Here is a 21,522-nt window from a genome sequence, read left to right on the forward strand (position 1 = left end):
ACAGTTACACGCACACAGTCTTTCCACACGGTGTCACTTCAGCTGCCCAACCATCACCTACCTAAAGCCCCTTGGCCATCCCAGTCAACCATTCAGTTGGCATGGCCACCATATATGTGAGATACACAATGTACAGTGAACAGGGCACACACACACGTGTGTATGTAGTAGCTGTGCGCGCGGCAAGTGGGGGGGGGACAGGGTGGCCAGAACAGGAAATGGCCTAATTTCCCCCACGGGCTGTTCCATAACAACACCCAAGCCCAGCAGTCAATCAAAACCCAGCATCGCCATTGTTACAGCGCCGGGGACAGGGCTTCTTTACAGCATGACATCATGGCTAACCGAGGAGGACAGGAAAATAACAGAATGAAATAAGCCTCCTTTCTGTTTGCAAATACACTGGTGGTGCTATCATATAGACTGCTGTGTCTGAAATGACACCCTATGGGCCCCGGTCAAAAGTAGGACACTATATAGGGAATAGGGTGCCATTTGGGAAGCAAGTACAGAGATGAGCGATCAGCCACCGTCTATAGTCTGACAGCACTCCCCTTGCTGTAATAAAATTATAGACACGCACACTTTTTGGGTTGTTGACCATAAGCTTTAAACAGTGCTGCCAACTATTGAAGATAGGAATTCTCACTCCAAGCTGTTGTCATTGGCTCCACTCCTAACCGGTGGTCTGGTGGTTCCCAAAAATTCAGTTTTAAAGCAAATTTCCTGCAATTCTACATATTTTTTACATGGCTAAGGCCCATGACCTGGGTGGATTTAGATGTTTTTTTTTTTATTATCACAGGTCAGGATTCTCCATGACTTGGCTTCAATTACTTTGAGATTATATGGGCATGACATTTAGAGTATGCTAATTGGGGGTCATTAAATGACATTGGTTTTTGGTTAGAAAATGCTAATACTAAAAGTTGGTGGCAGAGTCTAACCAATAGGACCATAGAAAATACTGCATAGGAGGTAGCTCTCTAAGAGGGTTCGCCACCCCTGATCTAAGCTTCCCAAATATTTGGGGTTTGAATATGTCCACGTGACATTTGATTTCTACAAAATTATCCCACATTCAAGAAGAATCTCATGAAAATAAATCTTCAGTGGGTGAGGATGACTGGCAAAACGTTGCCACCATCTGACTCTACATAGGCAGGATACGTTGCATTTATGCATACCGTTTCTGCCTAGCAGCTTGTGCACAATACTAAAGACCGGATATTTTAGGCAAGGGCTGTTTCAATATAGCCTATTCTCATGACTTCACCTACACTACCTGGCCAGTGTATTAGGTACACCACCCCGTTAACAAAAAATGGATTGCTCCAACAGTGAGTCACGTGGCCGTGGCTTGCTATATAAAGCAGGCAGACAGGCATGTAGTTACTGTTCGATTGAACGTTAGAATGGGCAAAACGAGTGACATAAGCGACTAATGATGGCTCCAGATCCAGTATCTCAGAAACGGCCGCCCTCCTGGGCTTATCACACACGACTAGGTGTCTAGGGTTTCCTGAGAGTGGTGCGACAAACAAAAAAACATCCAGTCAGTGCCAGTCCTGTGGGCGAAAACAGCTCGTTGATGAGAGAGGTCAAAGGAGAAATGGCAAGAATGGTGCAAGCTAACAGGCGGGCTGTAAACAGACAAATAGCGGCGTCGTACAACAGTGGGGTGCAGAATGGCATCTTCAATCATTGTCACGGACGACCACACCTAGTTCCACTGCTATCAGCTAAAAACAAGGAGAAGCGGCTCCAGTGGACACACAATCACCAACACTGGACAATTGGAGGAGTGGAAAAACATTGCCTGGGTCGACGAATCCCGGTTCCTGTTGTGTCATGCTAAATGGCAGTCAGGATTTGGCGTAAGCAGTATTAGTCCATGAACCCATCCTGCCTGGTGTCAACGGTACTGGCTGGTGTCGGTGGTGTTTCTATTGTTATTTTATTTAACCTTTATTTAACTAGGTGTATCGCCGTCCAATCTGCAGCAAGAATTCAGGCTGTTATGGAGGCAAAGCGGGTTCGACCCGGTACTTGATGAGTGTACCTAATAAACTGGCAGTTGAATCCAGGTGAAAGCTATGATCTAGCCGAGTGTACAAAACATTATGAACACCTCTTTCCATGACAGACTGACCAGGTGAATGCTATGATCCCTTACTGACGTCCCTTCAAAATCAGTGTAGATGAAGGGGAGGTGGTTTGTGGCAAGAACTGCAACGCTGTTTTAAGAATGGTCCACCCACCAAAGGACATCCAGCCAATTTGACAACAGTGGGAAGCACTGGAGTCAACATGAGCCAGCATCCCCATGGAATGCTTTCGACAACTTGTAGAGTCCATATGCCCCAACGAATTGAGGCTGTTCTGAGGGCAAAAGACTCAAGCAGGCATAATCGATTTCAAATAGCCTAACTACACCAGAAAAATTGGTAAGTGAAAATAATAACAAGTAGGTGGAATAACAGTAGTGTTCTTGCTAAGATAAGCACACTCAGTCTATTTTAGCCCATTGTAGGGGATGGGAAATGTTATGACATCAGCTATTGTGAAAGGCCAAATACATTAACCAGGTGAATCTTATCAACTGTGCCTGAAAATCATATGCGTAGTCATATGCGGAGCATATGCGTCCGCCTTTCTACACCACGAGCATTATAACAGTTATAACAGTAGCTAATGCAAGTGGTGGATTAAACTAATTTAAATAACTAACTAGGCTGTATAATCACATGCTGTAATAAGGAAGCATTCTGCGACAGGGACAGTAGCGACAGCAAATTCATTTGTTGAAAATTGTGTACAAAACAGTGCTACAAGTTGCCTTGCTGCTCTTTTGGAAATTGAATTCATAAAATGCCCGTCTTGTCTGCTATGGCTGCACACCAGACACGGCATAGAGGGGCGGTTCTTTATAAAATGTACATCCAATTGCCTTGGCCCCGGACCCTTACTAAACCAATTACAACCTTCAATCTGTCGGGGTACACAGTGCAGTGGCAGGAAGATGATGGATCTCCCAGGTGAAGCTGCCACGGTTAGAAAGCAAACTTTATTTGTCAAATACAACAAGTGTAGAACTTACCGTGAAATGCACTGTTGGTTAAGAAAATATTTACCAAATAAAGTAAAGTAAAAAAAATAGCAAAAAGTAACAAAATAACAATAACGAGGCTATATATGTGGGTATGTGCGGAGGTACTGGTTAGTCGAGGTAATTTGTACATGTAGGTAGGGGTGAAGCGACTATGCATAGATAATAAAACAGCGAGTAGCAGCAGTGTATAAGTCTGGTGGCATTTGATTAATTGTTCAGCATTCTTAAGGCTTGGGGGTAGAAGCTGTTAAGGAGCCTTTTGGTCCTAGACTTGACAATTGTATGGGCTTTCCTCTGACACTGCCTAGTATATAGGTCCTGGATGGCAGGATCTTGGCCCCAGTGATGCACTGGGCCATTCGCACTACCCTCTGTAGCGCCTTGCAGTCAGATGCCGAGCAGTTGCCATGCATTGATGCAACCGGTCAGGATGCTCTCGATGGTGCAGCTGTAGAACTTTGAGGATCTTGGGACCCATGCCAAATCTTTTCAGTCTCTTGAGGGGGAAAAGGTTTTGTCGTGCCCTCTTCACAACTGTCTTGATGTGTTTGGACCATGATAGATCGTTGGTGATGTGGACACCGAGGAACTTGAAACTCTCGACCCGCTCCATTACAGCCCCATCGATGTTAATGGGGGCCTGTTCGGCCCGGCTTTTCCTATAGTCCACGATCAGCTCCTTTCTTGCTCACATTGAGGGAGAGGTGGTTCTCCTGACCTCCTCCTATAGGCTGTCTCATCATTGTCGGTAATCAGGCCCTGTTGTGTCATCAGCGAACTTGGTGTTGGAGTCTTGTTTGGCCACGCAGTTGTGGGTGAACCGGGAGTACAGGAGGGGACTAAGTACACACCCGAGGAGCCTCTGTGTTGAGGATCAGTGTAGCAGACGTGTTGTTGCCTACCCTTACCACCTGGGGATGGCCCGTCAGGAAGTCCAGGATCCAGTTGCAGAGGGAGGCGTTTAGTCCCAGAGTCCTTAGCTTAGTGATGAGCTTCGTGGGCACTATGGTGTTGAACGCTGAGCTGTAGTCAATGAACAGCATTCCCACATAGCTGTTCCTTTTGTCCTGGTGGGAAAGGGCAGTGTGGAGTGCGATTGAGATTGCGTCATCTGTGGATCTGTTATGGCGGTATGCGAATTGGAGTGGGTCTAGGGTATCCAGGATGATGTTGATGTGAGCCATGACCAGCCTTTCAAAGCATGGCTACCGATATGAGTGCTACTGGGCGGTAATCATTAGGCAGATTACCGTCGCTTCCTTGGGCACAGGGACTATGGTGGTCTGCTTGAAACATGTAGGTATTACAGACTCAGTCAGGGAGAAAATTGGTCAGGTTGAAAATGTCAGTGAAGACACTTGCCAGTTGGTCCGGGCATGCTTTGAGTACACGTCTTGGTAATCTGTCTGGCCCCACGGCTTTGTGAATGTTGACCTGTTTAAAAGGTCTGGCTCACATCGGTTACCGAGAGCGTTATCACTTATTCATCCAGAACAGCTGGTGCTCACGTGCATGCTTCAGTGTTGCTTGCATAAAAGGCATTTAGCTCGTCTGGTAGGCTTGCGTCCCTGGGCAGCTCACGTCTGGGTTTCCCTTTGTAGTGTGTAATAGTTTTCAAGCCCTGCCACATCCGAAGAGCATCAGAGCCGGTGTAGTAGGATTCAATCTTAATCCTGTATTGACACTTTGCTTGTTTGATGGTTTATCTGAGGGCATAGCGGGATTTCTTATAAGCATCCGGATTAGTGTCCCGCTCCTTGAATGCTCATGATATAGAATTGCAGATGAATATGATCTCATTTCCAAACACAGTTGATAAGTTAAACACACTGAATTGGATTAATTACAAAATAAAAGTAGTACTTTTTTTAATAAGTGAAAAATAAAAAGGTGTGGTGTCTGAAGAGTGTCAAATGCATCTCAAGGTCCAACACGTGAGAGTTGGCCGCACCGTTTAAATCAGCGTCCCAGGTGATAATTCACTTAAAACGGTTAGAACACCTGCTACGAAGGGCATGATTGATTTACAACCGGGGACATCACCACTACCTGAAACAGACAGCGTGTGGGTGTGTGAGTTATATGTGAGTTATCACAAAAACAAACACCAATCCCTTCTTCACTCCCTCTCACCATCTTTCTCTCCCTCTCACCATCTTTCTCCCTCCATCACTCTCTCTCCAGGCTTCTGTGTCTATGAGAAGCCTGAGCATGACACTCACTCATCTGTCTCCCATCACCACCGGGGTCAGAGCAAAGGGGCCACCTCAGGGTTCAGAGGTCACCCCACTGGGGATGTTGTGGTGTTAAGCCTCTGCCAGAGAGGGAGGGGTACATAGGAAACACACACACACGTCTGCCCCACAGAAGGCCACCAGTTTGGGTTGGCCTTCTGGGGGATATAGAGGGAGAGAAGAGAAAGAGAAAGGGGGAGAAAGATTGAGGGGACTGTTCTGGAAAAGCACTTCTCTAAATTAAAGAAGGTAATGGCTGGCTTCCAGTTCTTAACCATGAGGCTGGGAATAGAGAACAGAACACAAACTGTCAATGTACTGTTGAGTGCTCAAGCTGGGCAAGGGCGAAGAGTGTTTCATACAGAGAAGGGAAAGGATGCGATGTTGGCCTATGGAGGGTCAACAGGCAGTGTCATTAAAGGTCATACATGGGATGCTCACTGACAGTCAAGTCAGGAGGTGTAGAACCCTAACCTGTAGCCAATGCATCTGTATATAACCACACACACACACACACACACACACCAAATGTGAATTTTAAACACTACATAAATCTCAATGACAGAGATAAATGCAGGCTGATGTTATGTAGCATGTAGCCTAGTAGAACAGTGTTTAACCTAGGTGTTTGGTTGACTTCCATGTAATCTGAATGGAAATCAGCTAGCCACTCATGCAAACCAATTGACCCTATATAAGTATATTTGAGAGGGGGAGGGAAGGAGAGAGATAAGAAGCGTTTCGAAAAGAATGGAGAAAAACAAGGATATGAGGATTGATAGAGCAGAAAGTAGGGAGAGAGGGGGAATGGAAGGCAGAGAGAGGAGGGGAGGAGAGAGAAAAATGGAGAGAATAGAAGGAGAGTTAGGCAGAGAGAGGGAAGGAGCATGAGGGAGAGAGAAATAGGGAGGGAGCTAGAAAGAATGAGGACGAGAGTGGGGGGGGGGGAAAGAACAGGAGAAGGCATTCGGACAACTCCACACTAATAGAATGAAACTGGCAGCTTCATTAAATAGTACCCGCAAAACACCAGTCTCAACGTCAACAGTGAAGAGGCGACTCCGGGATGCTGGCCTTCTAGGCAGAGTTCCCCTGTCCAGTGTCTGTGTTCTTTTGCCCATCTTAATCTTTTACTGGCCAGTCTGATATGTTTTTTTCTTTGCAACTCTGCCTACAAGGCCAGAATCCCGGAGTCATCTCTTCACTGTTTAAGGTAAGACTGGGGTTTTTGCGGGTACTATTTAATAAAGCTGCCTGTTGAGGCGTCGGTTTCTTAAACTAGACACTCTAATGTACTTGTCCTCTTGCTCAGTTGTGCACCGGGGATTGCTTTCTATTCTGGTTAGAGACAGTTTGCGCTGTTCTGCGAAGAGAGTAGTACACAGCGTTGTACGAGATCTTCAGTTTCTTGGCAATTTCTTGCATGGAATAACCTTCATTTCTCAGAAAAAGAATAGACTGATGAGTATCAGAAGGAAGGTCTTTGTTTCTGGGCATTTTGAGCCTGTAATTGAACCCACAAATGCTGATGCTCCAGATACTCAACTAGTCTAAATAAGGACAGTTTTATTGGTTCTTTAAATCAGCACAACAGTTTTCAGCTGTGCTAACAATTGCAAATCTTGCAACCTTACAGTTAACTAGTCCAACGCAATAACGACCTGCCTCTCTCTCGTTGCACTTCACAAGGAGATTGCCTTTTACGCAAATGCAGTAAGCCAAGGTAAGTTGCTAGCTAGCATTAAACGTATATTATAAAAACAATCATAATCACTAGTTAACTACACATGGTTGATGATATTACTAGATATTATCTAGCGTGTCTTGCGTTGCATATAATCTGACTGAGCATACAAGTATCTAAGTATCTGACTGAGCGGTGGTAGGCAGAAGCAGGCGCGTAAACATTAATTCAAACAGCACTTTCGTGTGTTTTGCTAGCAGCTCAAAGTTGTGCGTCAAGCCTATCAACTCTCGAGATGAGGCTCGTGTAACCGAAGTGAAATGGCTAGCTAGTTAGCATGCGCTAATAGCATTTGAAACGTCACTCGCTCTGAGCCTTCTAGTAGTTGTTCCCCCTGCTCTGCATGGCAACGCTGCTTCGAGCTTGGCTGTTGTTGTTGTGTTGCTGGTTCGAGCCCAGGGAGGAGCGAGGAGAGGGACGGAAGCTATACTGTTACACTGGCAATACTAAAGTGCCTACAAGAACATCCAATAGTCAAAGGTTAATGAAATACAAAATGGTATAGAGAGAAATAGTCCTATAATTCCTATAATAACTACAACCTAAAACTTCTTACCTGGGAATATGGAAGACTCATGTTAAAAGGAACCACCAGCTTTCATATGTTTTCATGTTCTGAGCAAGGAACTGAAACGTTAGCTTTCTTACATAGCACATATTGCACTTTTACTTTCTTCTCCAACACTTTGTTTTTGCATTATTTAAAGCAAATTGAACATATTTCAGTATTTACTTGAGGCTAAATGGATTTTATTGATGTATTATATTAAGTTAAAATAAGTGTTCATTCAGTATTGTTGTAATTGTCATTATTACAATGTTTATAAAAAAAAAAATATATATATATTTTTTTTTAAACAGGCCGATTAATCGGTATCGGCTTTTTTGGTCCTCCAATAATTGGTTTCGGCGTTGAAAAATCATAAAATCGGTCGACCTCTACTCTGTACACCTATGTAGATATTCCATAAAAAATCCGCCATTTCCAGCTACAATAGTCATTTACAACATCTACACTGTATTTCTGATCAATTTGGAGTTATTTTAAATGGACAAAAATGTTGTTTTTCTTTCAAAAACAAGGACATTTCTAAGTGACCCCAAACTTTTGAATGGTAGTGTATGTACTGAAAGTGAATTAATGAAGAGGCCACAGAGTTCCAGAGTTCCAATTTCCAGAGAATTTGACAAAACCCATTTACTTGAAGAACAGTACAGATGCAAAGTTTGGTAACATGATGACGTTTTGTGTGCTTTGTGTCATCATTTTGTTACTGTGGAATTGCCCATTACATCATAGATAAGATTAAGTGGAACTCTGCAGTCTCTTCATTAATTCACTTTGCATCCGAGTAGGAACAGAACACTTGTTTATTTGGTTTGTTCTCAGCCTCGTCCTGGGTCCTGTTCATTAGAGCTTACAGGAGCAGAACGTTTTGCCAAGGAAAACAGAGTGTTTCTTGTTTCTTACTGAACAAGTTCAGAATCAGATAGAACATCACTTAGTTTTGGAGCGCTCTCTGACTTTGTGCCCACCGAACAAGACCATGGTAAGGGTGAATGCAAGTGTGCACACACACACACACACACACCTCACCTTTCTACACTAGCTTCACTATCTCCAACACAGAGGATTGATGACCCTTTTATGATTCAGAAAGTGGAAGTTGTAAAGTTTGTGACTATGCCGTAAGCTGTATGAAAACACATCATGACTAATGGCTGAATAGACATTTCCATAAACCAAACTTCTAAATGGGCGTGGATGTAGTCTAATTTTGGTGTCGTACCCCACCCACCCACACAATGCTCTCACACACACAACCAACTCCCTTGTGTGTGTGTGTGTGTGTGTGTCTGATGCATGAATGACAGAGGGGCTAATAAAACAGTGGCAGCAGTGACACATCGTCTCAACAGCATCCTCCATAGAAAAACATGACAGCCAGACAACACACAGACCAACCCATAATACTATTTCTCACTCTGCAACTCATTTTCTCTGTCTCTCAAACTACAAACTCCATCGTGACCCCAATGTAGATGAGAGCCTTTTCAAGTCCAAAAATACATCAACATCACATCACAATGAATGAATTCTCAAAAGGAGAAAAACACTCTTATTACAACAATGGTAACATTTTAGGAAAATCAGCTACAGGGGAAGTTAATAATAAATGCCAAGTAGAAGGCGCTTTTATCCAAAAATACTTAGTCATGTGTGTACACGTTACTTACGGGTGGCCCCCGGAATCAAACCCATAATCCTGGAGTTGAAAGTGTCATGCTCTACCAACTAAGCCATACAGGATGAGTAACAGTCTTACATTAAGTTGTAAAATGCTGAATTTCCCCTTTAACCCCACTATTCCATTCTGGAGAGGTAGATGAAAAAGAGGGGGGGGCACATTCCTGTGAGTTTGGTAGGGCTCAGCTGTAGTCTCCTGAGGGGGTGGAACAAAAATTAACACCAAGAACAAAAAACATTTAGGGAGGATTGCTGGGTTAAGAATAGCACTCCAGTGTGTGAGGTAATGGCTCATTATAGAGTGGGTCCCATATTCTCAGCACCGCTAAATTGTCCCCTGGGAAGTGTGTGCGCGCGCGTGTGAGCATCTCAAACTAAGGCTGCTATAGAAGACAGTGGCTTGTTTTTCCCTTACCATGCACACATGAGTCTAGTCTATAACATTTAACACTGACTAAATTTAGAAAGTCTGCTTCAACAGCTGTCGACACACCTCGTAACCCCCCCCCCCCCCCCCCCCCCATGTCACAATACCCTCCACTGTTCCTGTGGGTGAGTCACCCCTGGCCTTGGGTTCTGTTCTGGAGAGGAACATAGATAAGGGTGTGGCTGGACTCTCCCAAATGGTAGGAGGGGGTGGGCGGGGGTTATATGAGTAGGCCAAACACAGTTGGTATTACTGCTCTCAAGTGCTTTGATCGCCTATGCGACAAAGCAGGCGGGTGAGCGTGGACGAATGAATAGCGGCTATTTCAGGGCACAACGCACTGCTCATTTTCTTTTCTTTCACCCCTCTCCATCCCCTCTTCTCACCCTCTCTCCCGAATCCCCTCTGGGCAAACAGGCCTCATCCATCATGCTCAGTCAGTCAATGAAAGGGGCCATTTGCACACTGAGGGAGGGGCCAAAGAGATCATTAAACGTAGGCTGAGAACGTCATCAGTTCATAACTGTAAGACTACTGTATACGGCTAGTAGGCTACAACCCCATACGGTATGCAAAAAGGAGAATATCGTCTCCACACTGGCTATTAAAGAAACCCATTGACAACGGCAACAAGTCTAAAGTCAATTTGGGTGTGGATCACTCCTGGCCCCGCATTCAAAAAGCGTCTTGGCGTAGGAGTACAGTTCTAGGATCCGTTTGTCCTTTTAGATGATAACGAATACGATTACGTGGACAGTGAGGACCTAATCCTAGATCAGCACTCTTAGTCTGAGACACTTTATGAACACAGGCCCTGGAACCTTTGTGCTCGGGAGAGTAATTCGAGAGGAACTCACTCCAGGCCAAGGTTGTGTTCATTAGGGCACACCGTAGACATGTTCTGATGGTACCCGAAGGTTTAGTGCCTAATGAACATGACCTTGCTTTGATTCAACATCATACAGTATATCAACATCCCCTGGTAATATCATCAATGGGAAAACCGCACAAAATTACATACAGCCTAGATATAAAATCAACAAAATGCATACAATGAAGCAGAGATCCAATCCAGAGACATTTTGCCATCTTTGTGCCATTAAAGAAAGCTAGAACACAGCACTTCCTACAATAAGCAGATAAAGGGAAGGATGGGCAAGTGGGAGAGAGGAAGACAGAGATGGTGAGATGATGGGGGAGGGAATGGACCATTGTAATATGTGTAGGGGGAGGGCCAGACTGACAAAACAGCATCAGTCAAGCACAACTGACAGCCAGCAGACAGAGGAAAAGAGGAGAATGGAAAGAGTAGGAGGAGAGGATCACTCAGAGTGACTCTGGCATACGCTGCCAATTAAAACAGGGGGGGAGAAAGGAGAGAGCAAGAAAGCAAACTAACAGAGATATAGAGGAGAGAGAAAGAGATGAGAAAGACAGAGGGATACGGGAAAAGAAAGAAAGACTAAAGAAATAAGGAGCGAGAGGAGCTGACCAGCTGATATGTTCCCATCCAGAGGCAGCAGCTAGAGGTCAGCAGCTAGAGGTCAGCAGGTTTCTCCATAGTAACAGCAACAGCCCATAGTAACAGCAACAGCCCAACCCCCATTGCAGCCGTCTTACTGTGCAAATACAGTGTCTTCAGAATGTATTCACACCGCTGGACCTATCCCACATTTTTCTGTGTTACAGCCTGAATTTAAAATGGATTCAATTAAGATTGTGCTACTAATCTATACAAAATACCCAATAATGTCAAAGTGTAATTATGTTTACAAATACATTAAAAAAAAAAAAAAAAAATTAAAAAATGTCAATAAGTATTCAATCATTTCATTATGGCAAGCAGAAAAAAGTTCAGGAGTAAACATTTGCTTAACCTCTTGAAACTAGGGGGCACTATTTTCATTTTTGGAAAAATAACGTTCCCAAAGTAAACGGGCTATTTTGTCAGGACAAGATAGAAGACACTAAAGTTTCCAAAACTGTACAAATATTGTCTGTGAGTATAACAGAACTGATATTGCAGGCGAAAGCCTGAGAAAAATCCAATCAGAAAGGGACTCTTATTTAGAAAGCTCTACGCAGAGTCCCTATTGAGCAGTAAATGAGATATCAACCAGATTCCTTTTTCTATGGCTTCCCTAATGTGTCTAGTGTCACAATACATAGTTTCAGGATTTTATTTTGAAAAATGAGCCTGAACGACAACATTGCGTCAGTGGTCAGCTGGAGGCGCTGAGTGTTTTGTGCGTAAAAGACAAATGCGGCCATTGTTTCTCTCTTTCCTACTAAGAAGCCACCTGTCCCGGTTGATATATTATCGAATAGATATTTGAAAAACACCTTGAGGATTGATTTTTTTGCCATGTTTCTATCGATATTATGGATCTAATTTGGAATATGTTTCGCCGTTGTCGTGACCTCAGTTTCCGGTGGATTTCTCAACCAAACGTGAAGTACAAACAGAGGTGTTTCAGCTATAAAAATAATCTTTATGGGACAAAATGAACATTTGCTGTCTAACTGGGAGTCTCGTGAGTGAAAACATCTGAAGCTCATCAAAGGTAAACGATTTAATTTGATTGCTTTTCTGATTTTCGTGACCAAGCTGCCTGCTGCTAGCTAGGCATAATGCTATGCTAGGCTAAACTTACACAAATGCTTGTCTAGCTTTGGCTGTAAAGCATCATTTCAAAATCTGAGATGACAGGGTGATTAACAAAAGGCTAAGCTGTGTTTCAATATATTTCACTTGTGATTTCATGAATATGAATATTTTCTAGTAATATTTTTTGTCTGTTGCGTTATGCTAATTAGTGTCAGTTGATGACAATTCTCCCAGATCCGGGAGAGGGAGTTCCAAGAGGTTTTAACAAGTCACATAATAAGTTGCATGGACTCACTGTGTGGGTGCAATAGTGTTTAAAGTGATTTTTAAACGACTACTCCATCTCTGTTCCCCACACATGCAGATAAGTGTAAGGTTCCTAAGTGGAGCAGTGAATTTCAAGCACAGATTCAACCACAAAAGACAGGAGGAGAGGTTTTCATATGGATTGTAAAAAGGGGCACCTATTGGTAGATGGGTATTATTATTAATAGCCATTATTATTATTACTTTTACAATTTGGGTGGTGTATCAATACACCCAGTAACTACAAAGATACAGGTGCTCGTCCTACTAACTCAGTTGCTTGAGACGAAGGAAACAGCTAAGGGAGTTCACCGTGAGGCCAATGATGATTTGAAAGAGTTTAAAGACCTGTGATAGGAGGTAACTGAGGATGGATCAACATTGTAGTTACTCTACAATCCTGTTTGCATCAAGGCACTGAAGTAGTACTGCAAAAAATGTGGCGAAAACATTTATAAAAGCGTTACGTTTGAGGCAAATCTCTTCATGTTGTCAAGATTGGTGGTGGCTGCATCATGTTATGGGTATTCTAGGGAGTTTTTTGGGCTACAATAAACAGAATAGAGCTAAAATTCCTTGAGGAAAACCTGGTTGTCTGCTTTCCAACAGACAAATTCACCTTTCAGCAGGATAACCTAAAACACAATGCTAAATATACACTGGAGTTGCTTACCAAGACAACATTGAATGTTTTGACTTAAATCTACTTGAAAATATATGTCAAAACATGAAAATGGCTGTCGAGAAACAATCAACCAACAACCAACTTGACCGAGCTTGACAACTTTGTTTAAGAATAATGGGCAAATATTGTACAACCCGGGCATTCAAAGCTTACTAGTAACTTACCCAGAAAGACTCATAGCTGTAAATCGCTGTCATAGGGGATACTAACATGTATTGACTCAGTGGGTTGAATACTTATCTAAATCAAGATAGTGCTGTATTTTCCATTAAAACAAAAAGAAAATAGTGTACCTCTGTGCCACTGAGCTGTTATGTAGCTCTGCTAAAAATGGCACATAGTATACAATTCATTTCTGTTGTGCATGGTCCTTGGAAATGCAAATTACTTTGGAAATGTATGATGCAGGAATAAATAGGCATTTATGTATGAGAACCACTAGCTCTGTAACCATAGACTATCTGATATCAATCAAATCCATTTATAAAGCCCTTTTTACATCAGCGGATATCTCAAAGTGCTGTACAGAAACCCCAAACAGCAAGCAATGCAGGTGTAGAAGCACGGTGGCTAGGAAAAACTCCCTAGAAAGGCAGGAACCTAGGAAGAAACCTAGAGAGGAACCAAGCTCTGAGGGGTGGCCAGTCCTCTTCTGGCTGTAATGGGTGGCGAATAAAACAGAACATGGCCAAGATGTTCAAATGTTCATAGATGACCAGCAGGGTCAAATAATAATAATAATCACAGTAGTTGTCGAGGGTGCAACAGGTCAGCACCTGAGGAGTAAATGTTAGCTGGCTTTTCATAGCCAATCATTCAGAGTATCTCTACGGCTCCTGCTGTCTCTAGAGAGTTGGAAACAGAAGGTCTGGGACAGGAAGCACGTCCGGTGAACAGGTCAGGGTTCCATAACAGCAGGCAGAACAGTTGAAAGTGTATCATTAATATCCTTGAGTAATGAATAACACATAGTTTCCAGGCTCATAACAACCATCAGTTTGTTCATCGTGGGCAAGTATAATTTCTGGGTTTGATTTTCAAATTTGGCAATCATCATTAAGCCAATTTAGACAGAGAAAGAGACTACTCACTAGGGTAACAAAAAACACAGTCACACACACACAATAGAAGTGCAGTCACCCAGCACAGACATAACCCATTAATGTGTTAAAAGTCCTCAATCTCCTTGCAGAGTAACACTAACTTGGCAACTTAGGATATTGGCTCAATAACAACGTTGCTGTACGTTTATATTTGTACTATTCGGTTTCTTTTACTAGTTATCCTAGTATTTAAGTATCAGTGTCAAACCGTGGTGTGTCCATAGTAGACAGATTGTGCATGACACACACCTATTTGGGAACAAAGAGCACAGTGGGTATAGAGCTGTCAAACAACTATACTGTTCCCCACTAGTTCATTTTCAGCTCCAGGGGGCTTACTCTCCATCTTCAAGAGTCAGATTCCCTCACCACCAAAGGGGTGGTTAGCTTTTAAAGGACACACACAAACAGTCAACGTCACGCACACACAGTACACACCCTCCAATAGCACACAATACATGTGGTTTTTATCATCTCCATGGAGACCATAGCAACAACAGCATCCTGCCAGTCAGAAGCAGACCTGCTAACCCTGTCCAAATTTTTTGGGTACCAGACACACGCGGCAAATTGGAGACTCAACTCGCGCACATAATACTTGACGAACTGGGGGGGTTCTTTCCCAGCCCCCTGCTCACACGGTTTGTGAGTCTGATCGCAATTGTACCAAATCAAGTCTATAAAAAAGGTTGGAATAATTTGACAGCATTCCATTTACACATATGGTAAAAGTCACTAACAAGAGCTAATAAGTTAATTGTTTAGACACAAAATGTACAAATGTCTTATCGACAATAATTTTTTTTAAAGTCTGATATGATAAGAACAACAAATGTTTGAAGCAGAGCCTTCGTATCAAATAAACATGTTATCCATAATGAAAAGGAAAAAGCTATGACAGGAAACAGTGGGTGAGAACAAATCTTCTGGAGACCTTCAAAATGTTCAGGAAATCATTTCCTAGACAGATTTGCCTGGTAGCTAGCAGATTTAGCCTTACGCAGCAGAGCATCAGGGTAGACTTCTCTGTGGCAAACAGTTCCTCTGGCAATCATTGAAACCTTTTTGGTAACGAGGGCACTCAGCATGTCTGTACTGAGGGAGGCTTTGTACTGGGTTTTGTTCTTGGAAACAGGACTGAATATTTGTTCGTATTGCTATGGAATATGACCAATATATGACCAATAATATAGCCTGATAGAGTCTAAACTCATCTTCCACCAGATCAACAGAGGCTCCCTCAGGGATAATGTAGGGAAAGCATGCCATGAAAAAGTTGAGGGATGAGAACATGGCAGCCTGCCTGTTGGCAACGTCAGCGACCACTGCATGCTGGAGGAGCACATCTCCAAATGGAAATGTCGGCAATATGTAGTCTACTGCAGAAGAAAATACATTTCTGACATCTGCAGAGATCCAGCTTGCCTTGGCTTTTTTTCTCCCCAATTTCGTGGTATCCAATTGTTTAGTAGCTACTATCTTGTCTCATCGCTACAACTCCTGTACGGGCTCGGGAGAAACGAAGGTTGTCATGCGTCCTCCGATACACAACCCAGCCAAGCCGCACTGCTTCTTAACACAGCGCCATCCAACCCGGAAGCCAGCCGCACCAATGTGTCGGAGGAAACACTGTGCACCTGGCAACCATGGTTAGCGCGCACTGCGCCGGCACGCCACAGGAGTCGCTGGTGCGCGATGAGACAAGGATTTCCCTACCGGCCAAGCCCTCCCTAACCCGGACGACACTAGGCCAATTGTGCGTCGCCCCACAGACCTCCCGGTCGCGGCCGGTTACGACAGAGCCTGGGCGCGAACCCAGAGTCTCTGGTGGCGCAGCTGACCCTTAACCACTGCACCACCCAGGAGGCCAAGGCAAGCTAAGGAGGTGGCCAATGGACAGCTCCTAGTCAGAAAGCTGGTTGTGTCTCTCCAGGTAGAGTGTAGGCTTGACACCACTACTCCCCCCCCCCCCCCCCCCCCCAATGAGCACATGTGATTAGACAAACATTACGGATCACACCTGGTTCAGTTCAGTCTTCTGAAAAGGTATTTACAAAACATAAATAAAAAGATTCATACTGATAAGTACAGAACATATTAAATAAATATGGTTTTGTGGAATTAGCACAGGTTGTCTGTATGTTTATTCCATTACATGTACAGTGGAGAGAATGGAGATAATTATCGATGACGTTTTTCTTAGCACATGCCCCCAAGTTTAGTCTCTATAGTAGAGGAACGTTTGTCACCTCCCAAACAGGGCCAATCAACATGGCCAGCTTTTTTATTTTTTATTTATTTTACCTTTACCGCAAAGGGAATCTTTTTATTTATTTATACCTTTAGTTAACTAGGCAAGTCAGTTAAGAACACATTCTTATTTTCAATGACTGCCTAGGAACGGTGGGTTAACTGCCTTGTTCAGGGGCAGAACGACCGATTTTCACCTTGTCGGCTCGGGGGATCCAATCTTGCAACCTTACAGTTACCTAGTCCAACACTAACCATTGCACTCCACAAGTAGACTGCCTGTTACGCGAATGCAGTAGAAGCCAAGGTAAGTTGCTAGCTAGCATTAAACTTATCTTACAAAAAAAAAATCTATCAATCATAATAACTACTAATCCAGGTTAGCAGGCAATATTAACCAGGTGAAATTGTGTCATTTCTCTTGCGTTCATTGCACGCAGAGTCAGGGTATATGCAACAGTTTGGGCAGCCTGGCTCATTGCAAACTAATTTGCCAGAGTTTCACGTAATTATGACATAACATTGAAGGTTGTGCAATGGAACAAGAATATTTAGAATATTTAGCCACCCGTTAGATAAAATACCGAACGGTTCCGTATTTCACTGAAATGATAAACACTTTGTTTTCAAAATGATAGTTTCTGGATTCGACCATATTAATGACCAAAGGCTCGTATTTCTGCGTGTTATTATGTTATAATTAGGTCTGATTTGATAGAGCAGTCTGACTGAGCAGCAGCAGGCTCGTAATCATTCATTCAAACAGCACTTTCGTGCGTTTTGCCAGCATTTCTTCGCAAGCACAGTGCTGTTTATGACTTCAAGCTTATCAGCTTGATGGCTGGTATAATCGATGTGAAATGGCTAGCTAGCTGGGTGTGTGCTAATAGCGTTTCAAACGTAACTCGCTCTGAGACTGAGTAGTTATTCCCCTTGCTCTGCAAGGGCCGCGACTTTTGTGGAGCGATGGGTAACGATGCTTTGAGTGTGGCTGTTGTCGATGTGTTCCTGGTTCGAGCCCAGGTAGGGGCGAGGAGAGGGACAGAAGCTACTGTTACACTGGCAATACTATAGTGCCTAAAAGAACATCCAATAGTCAAAGGTATATGAAATACAAATGGTAGAGGGAAATAGTCCTATAAATACTATATTAACTACAACCTAAAACCTCTTACCTTGGAATATTGAAGTCTCATGTTAAAAGGAACCACCAACTTTCATATGTTCTCATGTTCTGAGCAAGGAACTTAAACGTTAGCTTTTTTACATGGTACATATTGCACTTTTACTTTCTTCTTCAACACTGTTCTTGCATTATTTAAACCAAATTGAACATGTTTCATTATTTTTTGAGGTTAAATTGATTTTATTGATGTATTATATTAAGTTAAAACAAGTGTTCATTCAGTATTGTTGTAATTGTCATTATTACAACAACAAACAAAAAATATATATATATATATTTTTAAACATTATTCGGCCGATTAATCAGTATCGGCTTTTTTGATCCTCCAATAATCGACATTGAAAAATCATAATCGGCCGATCTCGAACTAGGACATCTGATTTGACTTATCAAAGGCTCAATGATTGGTTGGGTGTGTTAGTGCGGGGCTAGAACAAAAAAAACGTGCACCCCTCTGGGTCCCCCCTAGAGAACCAGAATTGGGACACACACACACCACTATAAGGGCAGACAGCGTGACAGCCAGGAAACACGAGAGAGCAAGTTCTCCACAGTGGCGGTGGAGGGGACAAGACAGTGCAGGACACAAACTCTCAAAACACGCGTGACAATTTACTTCAACGCTACTTCTCCACTCTACGGGAACAGGCCAGTGCACGGGAGAAAACTTGTTCATTACACCCCTCAGGAAGCCACAGAGACTATATCCCAAATAGCACCCTATTCCCTACATAGTGCACTACTTTAGTCCTGGTAGTGAACTATGTAGGGAATGGGGTGACATTTGGGCCACAAGCAAACATCATTTGAGTCCACCCCTTCACATGGTTCCACTTTAGCCTAACTGGAATTATCCCAGGCCCAAAGACAAGATCCTCGCCTTAACTCCTTTTTCATTTGGGACCTTATTTACGAGGCTAGCTCAGGGAGGCTCCCCTCGTCTGGGCCCCCCTGGCTGTGTTTCATTCCAGGAAGATGTTCCCTCCTTTCTGCACTCGTTCACTCCCCTTCGTGGCTCCCGAGTCGCGCAGCGGTCTAAGGCTCTGAATCTCAGTGCAAGAGGTGTCACTACAGTCCCTGGTTTGAAAACAGGCTGTATCACATCACATCTGTGATTGGGAGTCCCATATGGCGGCGCACAATTGGCCCAGCATCGTCCGGGTTTGGCCGGGTTAGGACGTCGATGTAAATAAAAATTTGTTCTTAACTGACTTGCCTAATTAAATAAAGGTTCAATAAATTAAATGAGAAAACGACTCCACCCAGTTTCCACCATATTGCTTTCAAATATACAGTCCTATTAGATCTGTGAAGGGGAGTGTATGGAGGGCAGAAGGGAGGGAACATGTTCATGGGATGAAACGCAGCCCCTCTCTCCCCCAACTCCCTCCCCTGTCTGGCCTCTATCTTTCCTGGGTCTGCTCTTCAACTTACAGAAAAAAAATCGCCAAGCATGGGGCAAGAGCATTGGAATAGAATAACAAAACATTGACTTGAATGGGAATGGCCATTCTAGTAATTATATTTCTATGCGCAAGAGCCTCTCACTGTGGAGTTCTGTCAGAGTCTTGGTACAGCCATGATAAAGTGTCCATGACTGGTTCCAATGGCTCACTGAGCTAGAGCATGGTGCTGGCAACACCAGGGTTGTGGGTTCCATCTTCTAAAATGTTCATATTATTATACAATAACAACAGGGGTCAGAAAGTATCGAAAGAATTGCAAGAGGAGCCAATTTATTGGCTAGCCTGGTAGTTGCAGATTGGTTTGTGTCGTCTTGCCATGTCATCAACTAACATCCACGACCACCTAGCTATGTGGCGGTGGCTGGCAACCGACTAAACATCAAGCTAAAGGAAGGCGTTAAAAGTGCATCTTACCTCTGGTGTCTCTCTCCCTTTGTCCCACTCAGGTCAAAAAGGTCAAATGAAGCCAACGCAACAGTCAGGACCAAGCTTTTATGCCCTGGAGAGAAGAGAAGAAAGAATATCAAGCAGATTTGATTCACCATCTATTTTTGTTTTAAAGTGGAGACAGAAAGGTTGGCTGAAATTCAGCTCAGCAAGGGCCATTACTGAGAGAAAAAAGGAAATTGTGGATCGATGATGCTTGTTCTCATAGTGCTGTAGAGAAATCACATGGACTGTCGCTGTACACACACACACACACACGCACGCACAGAGAGAGGGATCAATCTTACCGCCACAGGGATTAGCTTCAGAGCAAGCCTGGGTGTGGAGCGCTCATAGAAAGGTACACTGGGTTGAGCAATTGCATCAAGCTTAGAAACTAACACATGCACTGTGGCAGGGTAGCTTGTGACAAACACACACACACACACACACATTTAAATGAGGAGCAACGCACTTCCACGGGCAGATATTCACAGTCACATACCAAAAACTACAATGCTAATCAAAACCCTGACACACATTATGATTCACTAATCACCAGGCTTTGTCCCGTATGCTGATTCAGACGAATGTGTCTCGTGTCCAAAAAGAATGCCGACCCATATGTTAAACATGATTCAAATGAATCATATAGATGGAAGACTAGGCTCGTGTAAAAAAAAAATGCTGACTCATGGCCTGGCTGGTCAACCTCTAGCACACATCTACAGTGTTGGGATAGGTTTGAATTTGGCCTAATGCCCTTTGACACAACCTCTATCTTTCCCCATGGTCTTCCTCTATCTGTTCTTTATTTCTACATTGTAGAATAATAGTGAATACATCAAAACTATGAAATAACACATATGGAATCATGTAGTAACCAAAAAAGTGTTTTATATTGAGATTCTTCAAAGTAGCCAACCTTTTCAGAAGAGACTGTGTGGATCAGGAAAGAAAGCACTACTAAAGGACACCAATAAGAATAAGAGATTTGCTTGGCCTAAGAAACAAGGAATGGATATTAAACCGGTGGAAATCTGTCCTTTGGTCTGATTAGTCAAAATGTGAGATTTTTCAAAGCGCTGTATTTGAGACGCAGAGTAGGTGAACGGTTTGTCTCCGCATGTGTGCTTCCCACCGTGAAGCATGGAGGTGGTGTGGGGGTGCTTTGCTGGTGACACCGTCAGTGATTTATTTTGAATGCAAGGCACACTTAACCAGCATGGCTACCACAGCATTCTGCAGAGATACACCATCCCATCTGGATTGCACTTAGCGGGAATACCATTTGTTTTTCAACAGGACAATGACCCAAAACACACCTCCGGGCTGTGTAAGGGCTATTTGACTAAGAAGGAGAGTGACGGAGTGCTGCATGAGTTGACCTGGCCTCCACAATCATCCGACCTCAACCCAATTGAGATGGTTTGGGATGAGTTGGACTACAGAGTAAAGGAAACGCAGCCAACAAGTGCTCAGCATGTGGGAACTCCTTCAAGACTGTTGGAAAATCATTCCAGGTGAAGCTGGTTGAGATAATGCAAAGTGTCAAAAGCTGTCATCAAGGCAAAGGTAAAATATATTTTGATTTGTTTACTACATGATTCCATAAGTGTTATTTCATAGTTTTGATGACTCCACTATTATTCTACAATGTAGAAAATAGTAAAATAAAGAAAAACCCTGGAATTAGTAGGTGTCCAAACTTTTTACTGGTACTGTAT

General features: G+C 43.3%; 1 protein-coding gene across 5 annotated transcripts in view; it reads right to left on the reverse strand.

Annotated features, from left to right (window-relative positions):
* The window catches only part of LOC110496785 (ras-associated and pleckstrin homology domains-containing protein 1), a 74,838-nt gene that overhangs the window by 28,697 nt on the left and 24,619 nt on the right, over positions 1–21,522 (reverse strand). For 4 of the 5 annotated variants that reach the window (XM_036952460.1, XM_036952458.1, XM_036952462.1 and 1 more), the window contains exon 2: positions 19,784–19,868. The exons of the other annotated variant lie outside the window; for it this stretch is intronic. The gene's annotated coding sequence lies outside the window, so the exon portion shown is untranslated. The remainder of the gene's footprint in view (positions 1–19,783; positions 19,869–21,522) is intronic. 5 annotated transcript variants of the gene reach the window in all.

Source organism: Oncorhynchus mykiss, chromosome 18 (genome assembly GCF_013265735.2).
Source record: "Oncorhynchus mykiss isolate Arlee chromosome 18, USDA_OmykA_1.1, whole genome shotgun sequence".
NCBI lineage: Eukaryota > Metazoa > Chordata > Actinopteri > Salmoniformes > Salmonidae > Oncorhynchus > Oncorhynchus mykiss.